The sequence below is a fragment of the Balaenoptera borealis genome, assembly GCF_965194805.1.
Source record: "Balaenoptera borealis genome assembly, chromosome: 6".
In the NCBI taxonomy this organism is placed as follows: Eukaryota; Metazoa; Chordata; class Mammalia; order Artiodactyla; family Balaenopteridae; genus Balaenoptera; species Balaenoptera borealis.
The window spans coordinates 51,362,384-51,384,446 of NC_138863.1; the positions used below are offsets into that span (position 1 = coordinate 51,362,384).

Genomic DNA, 22,063 nt, shown 5'->3' on the forward strand with positions numbered 1-22,063 from the left:
TATATGGGGAGACAAATTTGAACTTGATGGCTATTATACTAGAGTGTGTACATCTTACAGCTAGTTCAGGAGTATCTGTATAGCAGTTAAAGAAACAGTAGGGCAATAGGAGATATTTTACACTGGGGTGGAATTTTGGGCCAGGCAGAATGTAGATCTAGTATAATGGATTGGGCTAAGGTTTTATTTTGAGGGGAGAGACACTCTTTTTCTAAGAGAGCAGCAATTTCTTCATTGACTCTATAACTCTTGATTCTTTAGTTACCTGTTACGTGCTTTAGAATCCAGAATTGGGAATTAAGAATTTTAAAGTAGCTAGAAAATGAACGCAAACAATTTCTGCCTCTTAAAACAGACAATTAAAAAAAGTTAATTAGATAACAAATTTGTGTTTCCCCCCAGATAATATCTTAAATATAGCAGAGATACTACATGTTAACAATACTAAATTTTAAAGTCAATTTGCAGCCACTAGTTGTTGATCTTGAATTAACAACAGGATGATAGAAGTTTATGGGTGGAATTCCTGACATTCCGTGGTTGTTAAATAATGAATAAGAGTGGGCCTCAAGGAGTATAGTTTTATAAAATGTTTCCATTTTATGTATTGATTAAGCATTACAACAATATTATTGGTAGCAAATAATATACTCTTGCAATGCTTAAAACAAAATGTTAGCCCAAATCTGTTTTAAAACCTTTTGAAGATAAATATTTTTAAATCTATATTATGGATTTCATATAATGTGTCTACTTAAATATGCATTTGTAAATTTAACCAAAAATCCAAAATGACCCCCACAAGATGTGTATTCGCCGGCCATATTTCTTATGTCAGGAACTGGAAAAGATCTTCCAGTCCCTACGTAATTCACTTCTATTTTCTCTCAAGTGCATGTGTGACTTCAAAGAGGTATGAGAGTTGCACAGATAATTCCAAACTCAACCGCACTGAGGCATCACTTGAAGAGGGCACCTTCAGAAGTTCAGGAGGGCAAGGTTAAGTTGGATAAAATCAGATCCACTTAGCCATCAACTTTAGTGTATTACTCCATTGTGGAGCTGTTGCGATTTGTGGCAGGTGATCTTTCATTGGTTTATGCCAAATCCTTGTCTCCTCCTGATAAATTATATGCTAAGGTGCCACTCGCAGGGGAATTGCAATTCGACTGTGCTTCTGTTATTTTTCATATGAAGAGCAGATCCTTGGTGGAAGGTGGGATTCTTTGTCCAGATAATTAGAATAAAATTTGGTAAATTCAAATGATTGCTTCATCATCCTGATGACCTAGAACAGAAAACACAGCTACCAAAGAGGACATACTTTCACCCAGGCAATTATTTCGAGTAAGTGTTGAAATGGGTCCCTGACTGAAAACAGGTTAAGGCTAGATGTGGGGTGGGATTGATTGGTCAACTGGCATGTTGACAGCTGACTTTGCTTTAATCAGGATGTGATTGTGATGAGGGGAAAAGGGAGGTGGAGGGTATCTTAAAAGATCCAAATGACTAGATGTAATTCCTCAGAGAAAGTTTTAGACTATTCTTTAGTAAAATGCAGCATGGGCTTTCTAATAGCTAGTTGTGCTTTTGGGCAAGATGAGAAGTGGTTTAAGCTTGGCTTTGGCATCTTTGGCCCATATCCCGTGTCTCACTTCATTTTCTTGTCAGCCTCCTTTCACAGCTCCCTTGTCCTCTTGGTCTCTTCCTGGGCTGTCCAGGCTTTCACACTGAGACATCCTTCTAGGCCTGACCTTTCTGGTCAGAGACCCATGTACCAGACTTTTCCTTCTCAGTATGTACTTGTGTGCACCCCACTTCCTAAGGGCTTTGCACACTGGTTCTCAATCCACATGGTAAGCAAATCTGTGCTAGAATGTTTCATATGTGCTAGTTTACAAGTTTAACAGAAATTTTGTGAAGTATCTTTGCTTTTTATAAATAATTCATTTAAAATTTTAGTCTTTAAGAGAGATCAGCCCAGAATTTATTTTAGGAACATCTGACATATTGACACCATTCAAATTTCTATATACATGCTACTTTCTTCTGGAGTTGAACCCACAGCTTTAATTCAATTCACCTGGCATTCTCTGGTTGACTAGACGTGTCCATAATCTGGGATATGGCACTGGGGAGGCCAGACATGATAACAAAAAACAAACCTTACCTGCCCTCACAAGGCAGATCATCTAGTATATATCTAAGTAACCATGGCACAGGCCGATGATGGGTGCCAAAAAAGAGGTAACAACATCGTGGGAAATTATAATGGAAAAGACAGATTTCAGACTAATCTGGTACCTAAGTGAATTGAGAAAGATAAGAGCAAGATTTTTTAAATTTAATTTTTGAGACTGAATTAATATCAATTTTTCATCAGCATGATCTCCCTAAATTTCAGATAGTAAAAGTCATCCATCAAGTGTAAAAAATTAGTTGAGAGGTTTTTAGAGGAGATGATGAATATTGAAATTCCATGGCTGGTATGCTATTGGGAAGGCTGGGAGGAATCTTACATGCTATTTAGAAACTGCCTCTAAGAATGTGTCTCCTACAGTGCTGATTCCCAAACCATTTCACATAGTTAGGTTATTAAATCTATGTTTTAAAAGTCTATCATGGAAATTTTAGATATACATTTTCATGTCAGATCTGTGAAGCAAGGAACAAAGGCAGAGTTTCTCTTATGGCCGAGGCGGGAGTATATATGATCTCTTTCATGCATTTCACATGTTACTTTGCGATCAATGAGACTATTCAGCCCTGAGCATATATAAATGATGCATCTCAGACATATTTTGTGGTTCTTCCTGCAGATGTTCTTGCAGCTCAGACTTGTACCGAGAAGAGATGGTTCTCCCTTTACTCAAGAGAAACACTTTAGGCTTTATATTGTAATTTTCCAGGAAGGAAACACTATTACAAAACATGTATTAATGTGTTTTCCATCAACAACACTGAGTTTGTTCCTCAGCACTTAGAAAATAAAATTGTATAGATCTTTAAAATCCAAGATATGAATCAACATGATATGAAAGCCCTCTGATACACACATTCTTTAGACCTTTAAAAACTTCTTTTCCTGTATTACCACAGAGTTTTATCTCTAGTAATCATAATTAATCCCTTTATATAAAAAGATTCATCAATTTACAGCACATTTCAGATGAAGTACCTTTATGTAACTTCAGTAAAACAATTGCTGAAGACACTTCCATCTTACTGCATACTCATATTGCTTAGTGAACTTTCTGTATTCCCAGCGGATGAATCAATCTTAGACTTTGATACACGAAAAATCTGTTTCTCCTAATAAAATTGCATCAGTGAAAATAATTCCTATCTGAATTTCACTGCCATGAAGTGTTTAAGTCTGAGTTTTTGTTGTAATTATCTCCTCCCACTTGATTTGATATTTTATTTTATCAAATTCTATTGTATGTGCATTTTTTCTTTTTCTGTTTGTTGCTTCAAATTCTTTCTGACAGTAGGTAGAAAAATGAATTTAAAAAATAAATTGAAACTCTTCTTACATGTTAAGCCTTATTTAGTGTTTTTTAGAACCAACAACATTTTGAACCTCTTTCAGAATTCAAAAGTGGTTAAGTTATTTTTGGGGTGACTTCTCATTAGAAGTAGCACTAAAAAGATACAAATGAAATCATACAAATAGTTCTTCATCAGCCCTAGAATTGAGAACTGGTCTATGCATCCTAGAGCTGAGACAGTAAAGTGCAAGTCGAATGGCTGCCAGGGCCCAAGACCAGTGAAAATCATGCTGGGTTCTTCATAGCATTTAGAACATGCTGTTTCTTCTCTTTATGTCTTTTCAAAGTTTTATTTTTACAAGTGTCTGTTAGCAGAGGAATTCTGAGTGTGTTTTTGGCAGGCATATTCTCTTCACATGAAGATGTAGAAAGCAGTGAGATGCCTAGGAAGAGAAAAGCGGTCCTAATTTTGTTTGTGGACCTACTGGGGATGGTTAGTACCCTATTGCTGGGTCTGAATTCTAATTTCTAGGTTGTGATCTATTCTTTATAGAGAAATAGCATAAAATATCTGTTACATATTTAAAATCATATACCTTTTGGAGTGTAATCATTTTTATTTAGTCCCACTTTATGCTAAGTGTATTAACATCAGTGTCAAAGCTAGATCAGAAGTTGCCAATATGCAGGGATGACACCACATTTCTGATTTTTAGACAGTAATAAGTAATCAGTAATATTACTGATTTTTAGACAGTAATAAGGTGGAGCACCTGACTGCTTTGCCGATTTACAGTAGTTTTCTAGGTGTTGATTATTCCATGTTTCAGACCCATTTCCTTCAGTGTTTTGGGAACAATAGAAAACGTGAACAAATAATATAAAATGCAAAATCACTTCAAAATTTAAAGAAATTGTAATACATTATAGGACATTGGTATTTTTGTCTCATAAATATTTAAGTATTTATGACATTCTGTGCTTTAAGTCTCTTCTTAACACCTTCTCACAAAAAAATGTGTACTTTAGAGAGAAATGTATTTAGTATAAAGTCATCAAAGTGAAAAGTAATTACATGGAAAAAAAAGTGTGAACTGTTGAAGTAGAGTGGTATATATTTTTTTGTTTGTTTTTGTTTCTAATTTATTTATTTATTTATTTGGCTGTGTTGGGTCTTCGTTTCTGTGCGAGGGCTTTCTCTAGTTGTGGCGAGCGGGGGCCACTCTTCATCGCGGTGCGCGGGCCTCTCACTATCGCGGCCTCTCTTCCTGCGGAGCACAAGCTCCAGATGCGCAGGCTCAGTAGTTGTGGCGCACGGGCCCAGTCGCTCCGTGGCACGCGGGATCTTCCCAGACCAGGGCTCGAACCCGTGTCCCCTGCATTGGCAGGCAGATTCTCAACCACTGCCCCACCAGGGAAGCCCTAGAATGGTACATTAAAGACCTTTTCTTTTATGAAATGTATTTCCTCATAAGAAAAAGCTCTATGTAAATCAAATCCAAAATATAATATAACTCTATATTTATGAAAATATTTTGCCAGTTTTTGTTTCTAAGTGATTGTGAATTCATTTATTTAAAAAAGAGAGAAGAAGGAAAATGAATTGACTTGCAATGGCTACATAGTTGTATACTGGAAATTTAGTTTCAGGGTTTTGTTTTAAATGATAATTTTTACGTAAGTGACAATTGATTGATAGAACAAAATAATTAACATTTAAGTTATTTCCACTTGCTATGAGAGTGAAAAATACTTCTGGAGGTGGGAGGGAGGGAGACGCAAGAGGGAAGAGATATGGGGATATATGTATATGTATAACTGATTCACTTTGTTATAAAGCAGAAACTAACACACCATTGTAAAGCAATTATACTCCAATAAAGATGTTAAAAAAAAAAAACTTCTGGAAAATAGACATAATGATATGAATTTAAAGTCTGTGACATTATCAGACACAATGCTAATTAATAGAAGAACAAATATATTTTATAACAGACATATTCATTACAAATTAAACTTTTAGTTGCCTAGGTCAAGATGTTGTTGCTGCTGGTCAAAGGTCACTGTATGACTTATAGGGAAGGAATAGACACAATTGATCTTTAAAATAAATTACGAAGATCAGGGTAAAACAACAAATACATTTGAATGTAAGACAGGAAATGTTTATCAAGGAAAAAACTATCAGACATTGTGGTGCCTTTTTTTCCCCCAGTTGTGATAAAAGTAGCTCTAATTTTTAAATGGTCATCACAAATAGATAAACTGTAATTTATCATACATTTTAAAGTCAGGAAGTGAGTAATTCACTCCTTCTGATATTATTTCACCCACAATTCACAAAAATTTCAGTTATTTCCAATAAACTTATCATCACTAGTGGCAGCAATAGCAGTAGGTGGTAACAATACCAAGAGCTACTCTTCATCAAAATCTTAGCATATTTTTAGACAAGGTACAAGCATATATTCTTCAGGGCAACTTCATGAGGAAGTATTAAATTCATAATTAATAATTTTGGGTATGGATCCAGGAAAAAGGAATAGATTAAAACATGGGAAAGCATCTCTCACTCAGGAGCTATGCAAATTTTGTTTTCTAAGCTAGAGGTGCTTGGTGCTGTTTGCGTTCATCTAGGACATCGGTATGATTTAGAAACTGCTTTTCAAAAATCTGAAATGTTTGAAATGAGGAAAATCAAGATTATGCAGGTAAAATGATCTAATGGGGATAATTATACGGTTTTATACCATATGGAAAATTTTATATTTGGAATAATCAGCCTGTTACCTATAGTTTTAGGTAAAAAGCAATGAAAAATAATAATAATAGCAATGAAAAAATAATAGTAAGGTTAAAGATGACCTGTAGGTTTATAGAGAATAAGGTTAAAGAAGTCTGCAGTATTTATAAACCTAGTCTCTTTGGTTCTGTGACTCAACATGACATAATTTTGATAGTTCTCATGGGAAAGCTTCAGTTTATTTACATATTTGATTAAGGCCACTTGGACCTGATCTCTAATTGAGGAACATCCAACGTTTCCTGAATTGGAGCTGCTGGAAGTGTAGGGGGCAAGTCACAGTGCATTTGAAGGAACAGATGATAAAGCTTCCAGAGTTATCTTTGTAACATCCCAAGCCTGCTCCATTAGAGTCATATTTTTTGTTATGGAGAAGTGTTAATTCTGAGTCAAATTTGTGTCTATTTTTGGTGTTTTGGTGACTCTAGCTTTTAGGATCTTAGGATGTTATTTTTAAAAGTGTTGTTTATTACATCAAAACAGATATTTAAATGTTAATTATATACTCATTAACAAATTGTTTTTAGGCATTGAAAGTCATGAGCTTTTATTATGAAAATCATCGCTTCAGCTTTAAAAATATTAATATTTAATTTGACATTTTTAAGGATCAAAGAGCTTGGAACAAGTTGTTTGAAGACCTGTGGTAATGAAGAACAGTAGGGTTGTATCTTTAACATACAAATGTGGCGATTTTTTGAGTCCTAATTAAAGAAGGAAAAGAAAATTGTAGTAGGTCAAGTCACTTTTAAATTGTATCATTAAATTAAAATTTGGATGAAATTAGGGACGTGATAATATGGACCACGTGTCTGTTGGAGATCGCTAAGGAAGATTTCAAATGCTTATTACCATTCCAGTGTTGATATCTTTGAGAAACAACTAATAGAAAAACAGACTCTGTAATTTCTGTGCCCACTAATTAAGCATTGGCTTCTCAGTCCAGCTGCATCCAATTGTTTCTAATTCTGCGATCCCATGTCATTTTATCTGCATCTCTTTTACTGCACGTTTCACTCCAGTCTATTATAATTACTTAAGGGGATCAACTCTCCTCCAAAACTGTAGGATTCCTAAGGCTGGAATCCATATTGAATCTCTGTATTTCCTATAACTTTTGGTAGAATGTGAGTCATAAGTAAGAACTTACCAAGTCTTTAAACTTAAATACCTAAAGGGACCAGGTCAGCACTGTAAATGTTTGAAATAGGAAGTGCTGGGAACTGTGATAGATGGAAAACACGAAACATTTGGTTTCACATTTTTAAAAACACTGATAGACTGAACAAACTCCAACTGAAGCCTGTTAGCTGGTGACCCTTAAAACGAATGAATGATAGAATGAATAATTTGTTTCCTTAGGTCCACATAGTGGTCATCTCTCCATTTTCAGGGTGAATGATGGCCAATGAATCTTGGATGAAAATTCTGGCAGCTACATCCAAGAGGATTACTAGAGGAGTGGGTACTTGGCTCTTGTTTCTAATACCAGTTAAAGAATGAGAAAACCAATATACTCCACAACATACTTATACTGATCATCTGTATATAATTTTGTAGCATTAAAGGAATAGATGAAGAAATATATAATTGTTGAATGAATAAAATGCATTCATTTTAGCCCCAACTTGAATTATCCTAGAATCAGGGAATTCAACGCTGATATCCTTGAACAACTATGACTTGTTAGAAAGTACTTTCTCAAAAGGAAATCTGTCTTCCTATCAATACAAATTTTTCTCTCTTAGTAGAACTGGCACAAGAAGGATCCAAATGTTCTCTTTCACAGGACAGCCTTTCAAACACTGAAGACAATTGTGTCAGCTATCGCTGTTTTTAAATCTCCCTAAAGCATAGCGACATAAAATGACATGAGTCTATAGATTAGCTGAGTGGTTCTGTGATCTGTGCCAAAGTTGGTTGATCTCAATGAAGCTTTCTCATGCAACTGTGGCCAGATGGTGGGTTTGCTGTGAGCTGGCTGGTCTAGGAGGACCTTGGTTATACAACTTGGGTTTCTTCCATGTGTACCTCTTATCCCTCCAGGAGGTTAGACTGGACATGTTCTCACGGTAATAACAGGAATTCATGAAAAGAAGGATAAACTTACACTTTTTCAAGTCTCTCATTGAGTCAAGTTGCTACTTCTCATTGGAAAAATCAGAAAGTTACAAGACCAAGACCAGAATTGGTGGGGGAGGGCATTAATAAAAGGAAACACATTAATTAATACAATTAATGCTCTTAGAAAGCTCTTATGCTCTTTCTGATTCTTCTTTCCTTTAGTTCAGCCATAGTTCATTCAGTCATTGAAGATACAGCCATAATTTGAATTTTTCTTTCATGCTGTTAAAGTTATCTGAGTGACCAGGGAGAATAGGAAAAAATATATGGTAACAGAATAGTGAAGTCTAGTTGACCCTTCGGTGGCTGATGGGTCAAATGTGCCTTACCTGACTCCAGGGTTATAGCATGCCTGAGATTCCTGGTTTAAAAAGTTAAAAAAAGTTTAAAGTTAAAAAAGTTTCCCCTAATTGCTCAAAACATGAGCTATTACACCCATAATGACCTATACTTTCCTAATTCCTCTTGGAGAATTGATTTTTACCAAGTGTCATGCTAACAGACTTGAGAAAATTAGTTATTTTAATAAAAGCTGAATATAGTTAATTACATAATTTTGGGCAATTAGATTCCAATTCCATTAAAACTAAGACATGGAAAGAAGGCCTTTTAAATAGTAAAATAAAATAATACTTTCTTATGCATTTGAATAATATTCGTCTCATCCATAATGTGTATTCTCTAGGGATTTATGATTATTATCTTTTAAAAATGATTTATTTTTATGGGATAGATTTATGATATTGTTTTCTATTACTGAACCCTCCCAAACACTACCATAATGAGTAAATGTTTTCATAAAAGCCACAAATTATAAAATTTCTCTTTTAAATCATTGATTCACAAAATGAATGTTTGCTACTGACATTAGAATTGCAGCTTACAGAACTAAACTGAACTAAACTAAACTAAACTACACCAAACTAAAACAAAACAAAATAAACTTCAGAAATTAACCTCAGGGATTCTGCTTCAGTAGGTCTGGGAGTAGAAAGCTTTGATTATTTCTTCATGCTCCCGGTTCTATGCTGATTGACAGCTAGATTGGGAGCCACTTTCCTTAATGATATAATTTACATACAATAGGAATGGAAAAGCAGAGTAGTTTGGAAAACCTTTTAATAAAATTAGCATCAACATTGGAAATGTAAGCCCAATAATTTTTTTCAGGTGAAATGAATTTTGTTAATTTAATAAACAGGTAAAATATATTCTATGTGAAGCAGTATATCACCTCCCCTTACTCTCCCACCTCTGGCAACCACCAGTCTGTGCTCTGTATCTATGAGCTTGTTTTTTGTTTTGTTTTGTTTTAGATTCCACATATAGGTGAGATCATACAGTACTTTCTTTTTTCATTCAAAAATGTCTATGGGTACAGGGATCTGTGCATATGAAGAGGGGTAAGTTTCTCCTCTAAAAAATCTTAAACCCTTTTTTAGGATGTAGGTCTATAAAGTACAGAGACAAATTATCATGGACTCCAGAGCAATTGTTCTCAGCATTGGTTGTCTTACAATCACTGGGGAATTGAAAATCCCAATACCAGGGTTGTATCTCAGACCTATTATATCAAAATTGCTGGATGAGACTCAGGAATCAGTGTTTTTTTAAAACTCTCTGGGTATTTCTAATGTATAGCCAAGTTTGAGAACTACTGCCTTAACGAGAAGCACACATGAAAGACAATGACAGAAGAGGGAGGAACATTTGAGGATGAACATTGAAGGGTACATAGGCTTTTGACAGGCAAGTAGCAGAAAGAAAGGACATCAAAAAGATGGCATAGCATACACAAAGACATGGGAATACAAAAGTGCGTGAAGTGTTTGGGAGAGTTCTGCCAATAGGGAGAATTCCTGAATGGCCAGCATAGAGCTGAGCTTCTGTGTGTGGAAAAGATGTGTAGCTGAAAGCTTGGTTAGGGCTAGCAAGTCAAGGGCCATACTGCATTTATTTTGTAAATATGTGCTGTCACCCATCTGGTCTGTTGTTAAAACCGACAAACCTGATGAACCAAACTCCTGAGCTCGGAATTTCCAAAATGCTTTTTCATCATAGGGCACTATTCCCCCGAGATACTCTGAACAAAACATCAAATAAGTTTGGAAAATACTGCCTGTCATACTCATTCTCCTCTTAGAGATTTACAAGGAATATTAGAATTCGTGCAGTAAAATAAGATTGTTTACTCCAGTATTTCCCAAATCATATTCTATTTCTATATAATGCATATTAATATCTCCAGAAATTAATGTTTCAAAGTACACATTTTTGTTCCCCTAAATATTTTCAGAAAATGTCTCCTTTATTTTTCTGAAATTCATTTTGTTTTCAGGTAGTCTTGTTTTCATCCTTTAATTATTTCTTTTCTTATGTTACCTAGAATATAGTCTGACCCCAAGAAATTTCTCCATAGTTAACATTTTTTATCTACTCTTAGAGAAGCTTAGGCAAAAAAATGTTGCCTAGTTCAGAGAATAGTTAATGTTCTATTACATAACTGTGATGGTGTGAGTTTAAAAAAAGGAAAAGAAATATTTTGAAAAGATTGAGAAGTGATGAACAAAGTCACATTATTGAAACAGCTGAGGGCAAATTAAGAAATAACAGATGGGAGCTATGTGTGGATTATCACACCCAGGTATCACTGTACACACAAGTTTGGCAGCATTTTACCCAACTCTTTTGCTTTTTTTAAAAAAGCATTGCCCTTAAATTCATGCTTAGTGAAATGTAGACTGTTCAATCTACAAATAACTCCATTTTGAATAATGATGGCTTCTGCTTGTGTAGAATCCCATATCAAGGGTTTAAAAAATTATTTTTACATCTGTTATACTATCTGTTCACATGATATCCTTATGAAATAGAATGAAAACTATATAGATCCCTATTTCATAGGTGAAGAAAGAAATTGAGGCTCAAGGGGTCACAGCAAGTCAGAGGAAGAAACATTGAAGAGTACTGACATTAAGAACAAGCAGTTAAGTGTGGCTTCTATTACATATTGCACCTTCCTAACAAATTATGTTAGGAGACCTTAATGTGTATGTCAGGGCAGCTATACAATCATTCCTTAAGGTATAACACATTCGCACTTGCCAACGAAGTCACCTGAATCATTTAAAAAATTTTTAGCTACTCAGAATTATTTAATACACACGATATACATGAAAATTTTCTTTTCTGGAGGTGAAGCAAGGGGAAAAAAATGAGCAAAAGTAAATTACTATGTGTCCTCTGAGCCATATGATTTACTGTGAGGACTTTACAAACATAGGTTTGACATGTCATATATTAGGCCCTTACTAGGAATTTTAGGATATAAAATACTGTCTCTAGAAGAAGTAAAGAAAGAGGAGGGAATAGAAAGGTAAAGTTCAGGCAGTTACTTTGAAAGTGTTTCTAAACAGAAGAGATTTGTTTCTACCATAATATAAACTGCATTTTCCAAGGTAGCGGAAAGACCCTTGCAGATACTGAAGGATGTGGCTTCTAGATTGTGTAAGACTAGAACTAAATTTCATTGTGACTTCATTATGAATTCATTAATAGAAACGATTAAAATCTAATTTGACAGTTGCCACCTTATTAATCTTTTTTTTTCAGGCTTTACTTTCGGTAAATATCCTAATACACAAAATGCTTGAAATTTACTGTTTGATGGTGTTTTATTTTAATGTATTTAAGATCGTTCTTGAGCGCCATAGAACTCCCATGTTTTGTTATTTAAAAGTTTTTTTCTTTATTGTGATAGTTTTTCTAAAATATTATACTAAGAATCTATTTTTTAGAGGGAAAATAAATCCCACATTCTATTAGGGAAACGATACAGTGCCCTTATAAGGCTATTTTCTCTGTCTTAAGAATCAAATATTTAAAAAATTAAAAAAAAGATATTTGGTTTTGTGGTACAGGGTGGTAAAGACACAATTTGTTTAAAATACATTCCATTTCTAGAGTAGATTCATTATTTCTTGGTATTTGTTTATTTAAATAATGAAAAACACTTTCTGACTACATTCTGACTACATTTTAAACAGCTGTTGTTACTAAATAACCATTGACCTAGACTTTATATAAAAATTCTTATTAATTCTGTATACCAGCTTTTAGACAAACTCATGTGGAAGTTGAGTTGTTAAAGTTGAATAATTTTCATCGATGTATATCATCAGGATAATTTGCTCTGCTTAATCCTTCTTCTTACCTACCAACACATTGTTTTCCTCTCTCTTATTAGCGCAGTTGGGAATTTAGCCCCATTTAATGGAGGCTATGTCAATGCTGCGCTGGTGAAGGACTCTAGCTTACATCTAATTTTTTAACTTGTTTCTCTCATAAATGTCTAGATAGAAATATGATTGTTGCTCCTTCCCACTCTCTGCTCTTTTCTTTCCTCCTCCTCTGTTGCCAGACCCCAGAATGCCTAGCATTACTCAGAAAACTAATGGTTATGCCTATTAGTGTGTTATCCTGAGGTGTTCTACCTCCGAGTGTAAACATTAGAACATTTAAGGCCACCTTAAAGCTGTGAGTTTAACTCTGAGGAGACAATGGCCTTAGGACTTCCAGGTGGAGTATTAGTTCTGAATTTTCCCTTAAAGATTGAGATGCCAAGGGAAGGATCTGGAATTCCATGTTTAAGACTTGTCTTAGACTAGAATGTTTAGGTGACATCTCCATAACTTATTGAGTAACTTGAAGAGCTCATTCTAAAATAATTTTCCCCTAGGTTTTCTACTCCGTCAAGTTACTGTTCAATCTCTCTTTCTTCCATTCATTAGTTTTTAAAATGTAGACTGCCTGTTGCTTCCACATCCTCTCATTACTTTCTCCAGTCTCTTGCAAAACTATCTCCTTTCATAATCTCAATTATCTTCTCTGTTAGGTGATTCCTAAATCTACATTTGTAGATCTCAGCTCTATCCAGAGTGACAATATCTTCCCATCTCAGACATGTTTCACCTGAATGACCTCCTGATACCTGATACTAATCTGTCACAAAGAGATTTATTATAACACATACTTACTCTAAAAGAGTAAGTTCAGGAGCATTTGTGTGCTTGTCTCTTGCAACATTAGTGCCCCATGAGAGTTAATAGTTTTACACACATGTACACACACACACATTACTACACTATTTCCTAGAACTTTATTATGTTTATGTAAAATGTAAATATTTAAGAGGATGATATGATATTTAGTGTTTCCTAAATTGATAGTGGAAATCTTTGTGTTAAATATCTACAAAGATATTAAAGTCTCCAGTAAACTGTCGTTTGAGAAATATTGCTTAGATGAACAGCCTAAGCCCAGCTACTTTGTTGACAGCTATTAAGGAAAGCATAAAATGTTTCCCTCTTGCCATTTAGACTTGAAATCTCAGTTATTTTTGATGCCTCCCTACTTCTTATCTTCCATAACAAAACAAATATCAAGTCCTTTCAGTTATGTCCTTAGAAAATTACACATTTCCCTCCTCTTTTCTTTGTGACTTTTTACTTCAAAACATTTTCCCCCTCATCTAAAATGTTATATTTTCCAAACTGACCTTCTAATCTCCACCCCTTCCTTTCACAGTTCCTTGTTTCTAGAGTTATCAGATTAGTCTTTAGAGCTTTGTCATGGTTATGTCACTACCTTCTTCCATAATTTTCAGTGACCCTTCATTTTCAACTAAGTGACATATTGACTCTTCTGGCATTCCAGACACTTTATACCTACTCTTCGTTTACCTCATCTCCTTCCTCCTTTCACAAATTCCCATGCTACATTCATTTTGGATGACTCATTGTCCCCTAGGACTGTCTTATACTTCCCTTCTTGAGCTTATGTCCACTCTGCTTCCTCTACTTCAGTGCCTCTCCTCCATCTCCTGTCTGAATTTACTCTCTATCCTCTTCAAGTCCATGCTTCAAGTCCTAATTCAAATGCTACTGTCTTCATGAAGTGTTCCCTGATTTTTCCAGCAAAAATAAGCTTCTCTTCTTTTGTGCTTTAATGATAGTAACACATTTTTTTCTCGTAGCTCTGTATTTCTGAGCATATTTGTAAGAAATTGGTATAATAATTTATTATTTAGTTCATATCCTATCTTCCCTTAGTATAAACTTATTGATGACTGAGGCTTTGTCATGTTTATAGAATTATAAAATGATCAGGTTGAAAAAACCTTATGTCTAGTGCAACTCTCTTATTTCATAGATGAATAAACAAAAAACTTTAAGACATTAAATGTTTTGACCAAGTTCTCACAATTACAGAGTCAGGTCAGAATCAGGACTAGAACACAAGTCTTAACTCTCAATCCAGTGTTCTTTCTAATCTAATTTCTTTGCATCTCTTATGCTTCTAGCCCAAGGTAATAATCCCTATTGAGCATCTACTGTGAACCAGGGATTTTACCTACCTATTGTATCTGATAGTAAGAGTAACACTAGAATGTGGGCATTAATACCCTGACGCTACAGATAAAGAAACTGAAGTTCAGTGAGGTTAAATAACTTTCTTAGGTAGAAAAGTTTGGAATCAAAGCCAGGTCCACCTGACTCCAGAGCCTATGCTCTAGGGTCAAAGATTTAGTAAATAAAGAGGGCTATTTAGTTTAGGGTGGGAGTTTGAAGTAGCTTTCTTGGGAATCTGAATTGGACTGCCACCTAAGGACCAAGTCTCAAACTTTAAAATGACTGTATTTTGTTGTCATATAATGCAAATTAAAATCATAAGAAAATGCAATAATGTGCCTTCTGGAATGGCTAAATGTGAAAACCAAAAATTTACCCAGGGCTAGTGAGGCTTTAGAGCGGAGTTTCTCAACCTCAATGCTAGATCAAATCTTTGTTGCAAGGGACTGTCTTGTGCATTATAGGACGTTGAGCAACATCCCTGGCCCCTACCCACATGATGGCAGTAATATCCCCCCAGTTGTGATGAGAAATAGGTTTCCAGGCATTAACAAATATTCCTTGTAGTATAAAATCATGCCCAACTGAGAATCCATTGATTTAGAGAAATCAAAACTCTCATACATGATTGGTGGGACTGAAAATAAGTACAGCTTTGGAAAACTGTTTGCAGCATATACTGAAGCTCAACATATGTACACCCAGAAATTTCACTCCTAGGTGTTTACCCAAGACAAGCACATATATATCATATATTCATCAAAGACCTGTACAAGCATGTTCTTAAAAGCACTATTTGTAATAAACTAAAATAAAATACCATCAGGTGCTCTTCAACAGTAGAGAGCATAAGTACATTGTGTGGAATACTATAAAGCAATGAGAAACAATGAACCAAAAATACATGTAATAATATGGGCTAATATCTCAAAGATCTATTGAATGAAAGAAGCCAGACACAAAAGAGTACATATTGTATGATTCCATTCAAGGTTTAGGAACAGGCAAAACTAATATAGGTATTAAAAGTCAAAAAAGTGATTACCTTTGGAATCCCTTGAAGGGAGCATGAGAGAAGATTCTGGGCCTTGGCGACATTTGTTTTTTGTTTTTTGTTTTTTTAATGTGGCTTCTGGTTATATGGGTATATTTAATTTTCAAAAATTCATCAAGCTAACACTTATGATTTGTGTAATTTTCAGTATGAATGTTATAATTTACTAAGAAGTTAGAAAAAAAAAACTGGAGCATTTTCTGTTTGGGGAAAGACTTACACATTCCATATTAACTGACTGCAGATGAAGCTTCAGAGAAAACCTGGTGGTGGTGCTAGAGCAGCTTTGAGGGGTATACACTTTGCAAATGACTTTGCATGGTGTGGGTGGGCATAAAAGGAATGAACAATGCTTCTCTTCTGTGCCCTGTTAATGGAAACCTGTCAAAGAAATTATTAATAAATGTAGAGGACAATTAGAAGTTGATGGGCATACATTTAATTTTTAAATTTTTTATGTTTATCCACATATCTTGCAAGTTTTATTATTCTACATTATTAATGAAAGTGATTATACTAGTCTCATGAAACAGAGTTTGAGAAATGGAAATGCTTTACACATAATGACACAGACCATGTGATCCCAGTTATATTATTCTATTATATACCCATGTATTACTTGTATTGCAATTTTTATATGTTCATTAGAGAGATATTCCCACATTCATATTTAGATTGCCAATCATTGTTTTATAGTTGGGAACAAGTCATATCAAGATACAGACCCTATATAAGATAAATTATACTCTAATAAATGTTTATTCACGGTTTCAAACTGTGGGTGCATTTTAAAATGGTAAATTAGTTGAATTGTTTATCATACAATTTTTAATTTTTTCACAAATTTATTCTTAGAAAGTATAAATTTAGAAACCATTCATTAGGAGATGTCATATGGAAACAAGAGACATGGCCAGTGTTAGGAGGAGAGAGGAGAATTAGAGAGGAATGGAGGAAGTCACCAGAGAGCCGCAGAGCAGCAACCAACCAGTAACGAAGATGGAGCAAAAAGTCTTGCTTTGAAACAGATCTGTGTCTCTGCCCAGCCTCTAGCCGGTGAGACAAATCACTTCACCATTCTGAGCTTCAGTTTTCTCTCTGAAAGGTGAGTGAATTGGCCTCAAGTGGATTTTGCAGCTCCTGAATTTTGTGAACACCTTTGTGAGAATGAGCAAAGGCCATAGAGTTGATCTCTGTTGATAACATTTAAGTGAGACCTTTAGAAGAATGGAAGAAAGCAGGAAACTACGTAGTACTAAAGAAGGGGCAATGAGTATAGATCATTTATATAAATAGTTTATAAGATAGTAGATTTTTAGCAGGAAAGATATCACAATTAATTTTAAATGTATTTTAGGAAAATAAAATAAACCCTATATTTAGTCCACCAGTTATCACAAGTAATTGCTGCCCAAGATATTTGAAATAGTTAGGAGTCTGCAGCAGATGGCAGGTCCAGCGCCAAGGCGAAGGGATAATCATGATAGTTACGTTGAATGAACACCTAAGACGTAAAAGTGCCTTTTGTTTGGTATGTATGTAAGTTATGTCATGCTAGTGAGTATTTTTTAAAGTTGAAAGATTAAAAGTGAAGCTCAGAAGGGTAGCTAACTTGCTTAAAACCACACAACTAGGAAGCTAGGAAGTAGCAGAGCCAGAATTCAAACTCACATCTGCCAGACTACACAATCCATGCAAAGTCTAAATACTGTACTGTCTCAAATAGCTGGGAGTCATAGTGTGGAGGAATAAAATATGGAGGGAAGATTGGGTAGCCATTTTTTTTTTACTGACAAGGACTTTAAAAATTATTATTTTTACATAAATTAATTGACTAAATCCCATTGGCTCAAACCAGTAGCAGTGCCTTGTGGGGCAGGGAGGCAGTTGTCCTTAGGTGCAGGCACTGTGACTGATATTTTCCATAGAGAATTTAAAAACAATAATAACCTGCTATAAGTCAGTCTGCTTTTTATTATTACCGTGTGCCAGCAATGCTAAACAAACAGCTCTAACTCCTCCTAACTCCTAAATAATTGGTATAACTCCAAATAATTGCCATGGTACTGAGTTTTAATTATCTACATATCTATATACATTATTATACATACATGTATATATCATGTGTATATATAGTATGTGTCTATGTGTATACATATATTGGGTTGGCCAAAAAGTTCGTTCAGGTTTTTCCATAAAACTTTATGAAAAACCTGAATGAACTTTTTGGCCAACCCAATATTTTATATATACATACATATATTACTTATTCTTTAATAAACATTGTGTTCTACATGGGAGATACTTTGGGGGAAATTCCAGTTATTCAGTAGTCTCCCAGCACATGCAGACTCAGCTACATACATTTGTTTCAAGAGTAAGCAGTCAGCCAAGTGTTGTTTTTTGGTCACTGGACTGTCATTTATTTCAAATGTACTGTTTAAAATATGTTGAAGGAAGCAAAAACTGTACTTAAATCGGACACAAACAATTCTGAGCAATTATAAACTTTGGAAAAGTTTACCAAGTATAGTACAAATTTATGCAGACTTTTCTGGTGAAGTTATTTTAGTGGCAATTTTTTGATCAAAGAGGCATTTGAAAGCTATTAGACTCAATCCTGAAGAAGCAAAGATATGAACAGTATTTTGTGAAGTGGGATTTCATAAATCTCTGCCAAACTATAACTTTAATACTTTTCCTATATATTTTTGTATCTGTTGCTTCATGTGAAAGAAACATTTTTAGAGTAAAATTAATATAAAGTGCTTTTTTAATTACTCTGAGCAAAGATAGATTGACAAATCTGGCTATACTGTCTACTGAAGATGAATATGTGAAGGAGATCAATTTTGACATCTTTGTTGAAAAATATGCCAAAGTCTCAAAACAAGAACTGTAATATTATTGATTTCTTTAATAGAACACCATGTAGATATATTTTTGTCATTTTTTATAATTAAAAAATCAATCTGTTGCTTTTTCATTTTTCTGTAATATCTATAATATATTTTTAAAATTATTTATTTTGTGTATGGGCATACCAGCACAATTCAACTAGAGAAAATGTTTACTCTCTGCATTTCCTTTCTGGCCATTATAATTATTGGTCTCACTCCATGATTATTTCTGAGAATAATTTTTTCATATATATAAGGGGAGTATTAAAAAATGATCCACTCTGGGTATCCAGTATGCTAGGTATGCCACTAGCTAAAACTAAGAGTTATTTTATAAAATCTTGAATGATTGTGGGAAACAGCTTTTTATTGCTTTGTCTTCACCAGAGATCTGAGTATAGCAGTTGATAATACATACTTATTGAATGAAAAGACAAATGATGAATGAATAATAAACAAATACTTAAAATAAGCCATGTTTGGTCTGCTAGCATTACTGGGAATCTACATTTTTACTCTGAGCCCAAGATCCTAAAAATAATTTGACTGCTAATCAAAAGTACTCCTTTAGGTTTATGGCTGAAGATGAAAAGTCCTAAATAAATGCAGTAAACTTCAGAATTTTTAAAGCCTGATTCCCTAAAAATACTCTGTAAAAGGTTTTGGAATTTCAGTCCTGGATTGACCTTTTGTTTTTTCATCTGTGAAGTGAGAATAATAATAATAGTAATGCCATATAGGTTTGAAATGAGAGTAAAATGAGATAATAGAGAGAGAGGACTTAACAGTGCTCAAAATAGTCTAATTTGATAAATTATAGCTATCATGATCTATATGTCATGAGCTATCATGACATAGAAACTTAATATTTTTTGGTAAATTTACTCTGACCTAAAATGAGTCCATAAGCCTTTCCATTTGAGGAGAAAATATTTGTGAGTCAATGTTTTTTTCTTTAACAAATTTTAGGACACTAGGATTTGGTGACTATAGTTTTTGTCAGAATTAAGTGAAAGCCAGAAAATGACGAAAATGAGAAAGGAACAAAAAACATAAAGTGAGAGAAAGAAATTATATCTTCTCTGAGAGACATATTTACAGCTTCCTGCAAGCTAAGTTTATGTCAGACCATTTAACAAAATCCTATCTAGAATTCAGGCTCATGAGATGCAAGGTTCCGCTGACCCTGGTGGCATCCTGCAGTTTAGGGAAGCAGTAGGCTCCGTTTCAATATCAGCTCTGTCTTCTTGTTCTCCTTGTATAAATGATACTGGAGAAGTAGAAGAGTAACAATTCATTTATATCTTTAATTTCCTGTGTACTCCTCATTTTATCCTGAGATAGGGCTGTACCACTGAATTTAATATATTTATATAGTTTCAAAATTCTGTTCTCAGTCATGCCATCCGCCAACATGTGCCTTGACTGCCACTGAGTGTACACCATTTTGTGTGATTCATTCTGTTGTCATTTGGATGTTATTGACCCATAGTAGACGCTCTTTATTGCCTGCTTGTTTCGGTAAAAGCAATAGTCCTCTCTCACATTTTTCCTTTGGGCCACTACAGAAATAATATAGCTAAGTTATCTAGTGTATTTCTATAGTTCATTTACATTCCTGTTCTACTGTTTTAAATTTAAATCTGACACAAATGCTGGGGGAAGAGGTAGCATTTATTATTCTTCCTACACGTATTACAAATGAGATGATTATGGGTTGGAGACCATAAGTGCAGAGTCAGGAGTTACATGTTTAGTAAGTAGTGAATTCCCATCAAGAGCACCTTACAGTTTTTGATAGAAGTTTGCAGTGAAACTACTGTTTGTAGCAAAACAGTATTGGATTGAGAAGCTGCAATATAAGTTGATAAAAGCTAATTAGAAATTTGAATTTTATTTCGAAACCATGTTCAAAATTTCTATTGAACAAATAAATAATCATGTTAAGGGAGTGGTTGCATTGTTATTACAATAGTAATCCCACAAGTGGTTACTAAGCAACTCTGAAGGAACAATTTGTGTGACTCATTTTCACCATTGTTGTACTTCTGTAACTTTGAGGATAGTGGACAAGTTGGCCACCAGTAAAGCAGCAATCAATAGAGATTTATGCCCAAATCTAAATCTTGACAAGCAGTCTTCTGTTATTTTCATTTATAAACATTGTGAGACTAAGCAGTTCATTTTCTCTTGACTTCAGTCCCTGCCCACTAACCTAAACTTCTTATAATAACCCTTTACTATGTGGTGCACTGAAATTCAAAATTTCCCATTGCTTGCAACTTATTGAACTCCATTTTTTTCTTAAATAGAGCTAGAAATAGTGGTGTGCTGGTAAATTGCCTCTATAAAAATAAATATAAATGCCTTTATTTCTAGCATTAGCCAGTTTCCATGGTGTAAATATTTCCTTCATGGACTTGGAATTGGGAAGACATAGCACAGTGAGCTCTCAAGAGCTGCCAGGGGCTGGCTCCAGCCCAGCACTGGGGAGGGGATCAGAGATCACCCCACTCTGACCTCTCAAGTCACAGAGGAGGAAACTGAGGCCAAAGTAAAAGTGAATACTCACTCTTTCTCTCCTTTTTCTCCAACTATGGGTACTTAATTTAGTAATTTACTATAAACTACCTGAGGGCTGAGCAATTTATCCAGAAGAGGAGGTAATGGTAAGCAGAGGGCAGGATGTTACTCTATAAAGTATATATGGGAGATGAGATAAAGCTAACATGTGTTGATAGCCAGAAGCCAAAACAGATCGATGACAGAAAAATGCTATTCCCACCTACAGACGTTACTCTGTAACCAAACGGATTAGATTGACAATTTAAAAATCATTTAGCATTGGACTGGATAGATATCTGTAGCTTCAAATAATCTGTTACAATACAAGTTTGTGTTTTCCTATCTCTCTGACTGCCGAAGTCACAGAGTGACTTCCTGAAGATTCACTTAGCTGCTGATGCAGTGATGCTGTTGCTGCTGTTCCTGGACCACACTTAACCAGTGGAGTGTTAGATTTTCTCTCTAACCCTTCACTTGGCATTTTCGCTTGGAAAAGTTAATTAGAATTTACACATAGATGAGGCTTGACACTGCCATAGTTTCAAGATGTTCTGGTTCTAGTTTCTGTCTTCCTGCCCTTCATGTAGTTTCTGACATTTGTTAGGCTTGGTTTTATCATCTCACTCCTGGTTTCTTCCTCATTACTTTTTTGGGATCAGTTCTGCTAGGCTATTCTTTGATGCCTGTGGGATTGCCCACCTTTCAATGTTCTAATG

General features: G+C 34.7%; 1 protein-coding gene and 1 long non-coding RNA gene across 7 annotated transcripts in view; one reads left to right on the plus strand and one right to left on the minus strand.

The window, feature by feature from the left end:
* The window catches only part of LOC309631332, a 639,135-nt gene that overhangs the window by 235,248 nt on the left and 381,824 nt on the right, over window positions 1-22,063 (minus strand). The window lies entirely within an intron of this gene.
* PDE1A (phosphodiesterase 1A) overlaps window positions 1-22,063 on the plus strand; it is a 359,806-nt gene that overhangs the window by 89,903 nt on the left and 247,840 nt on the right. The window lies entirely within an intron of this gene.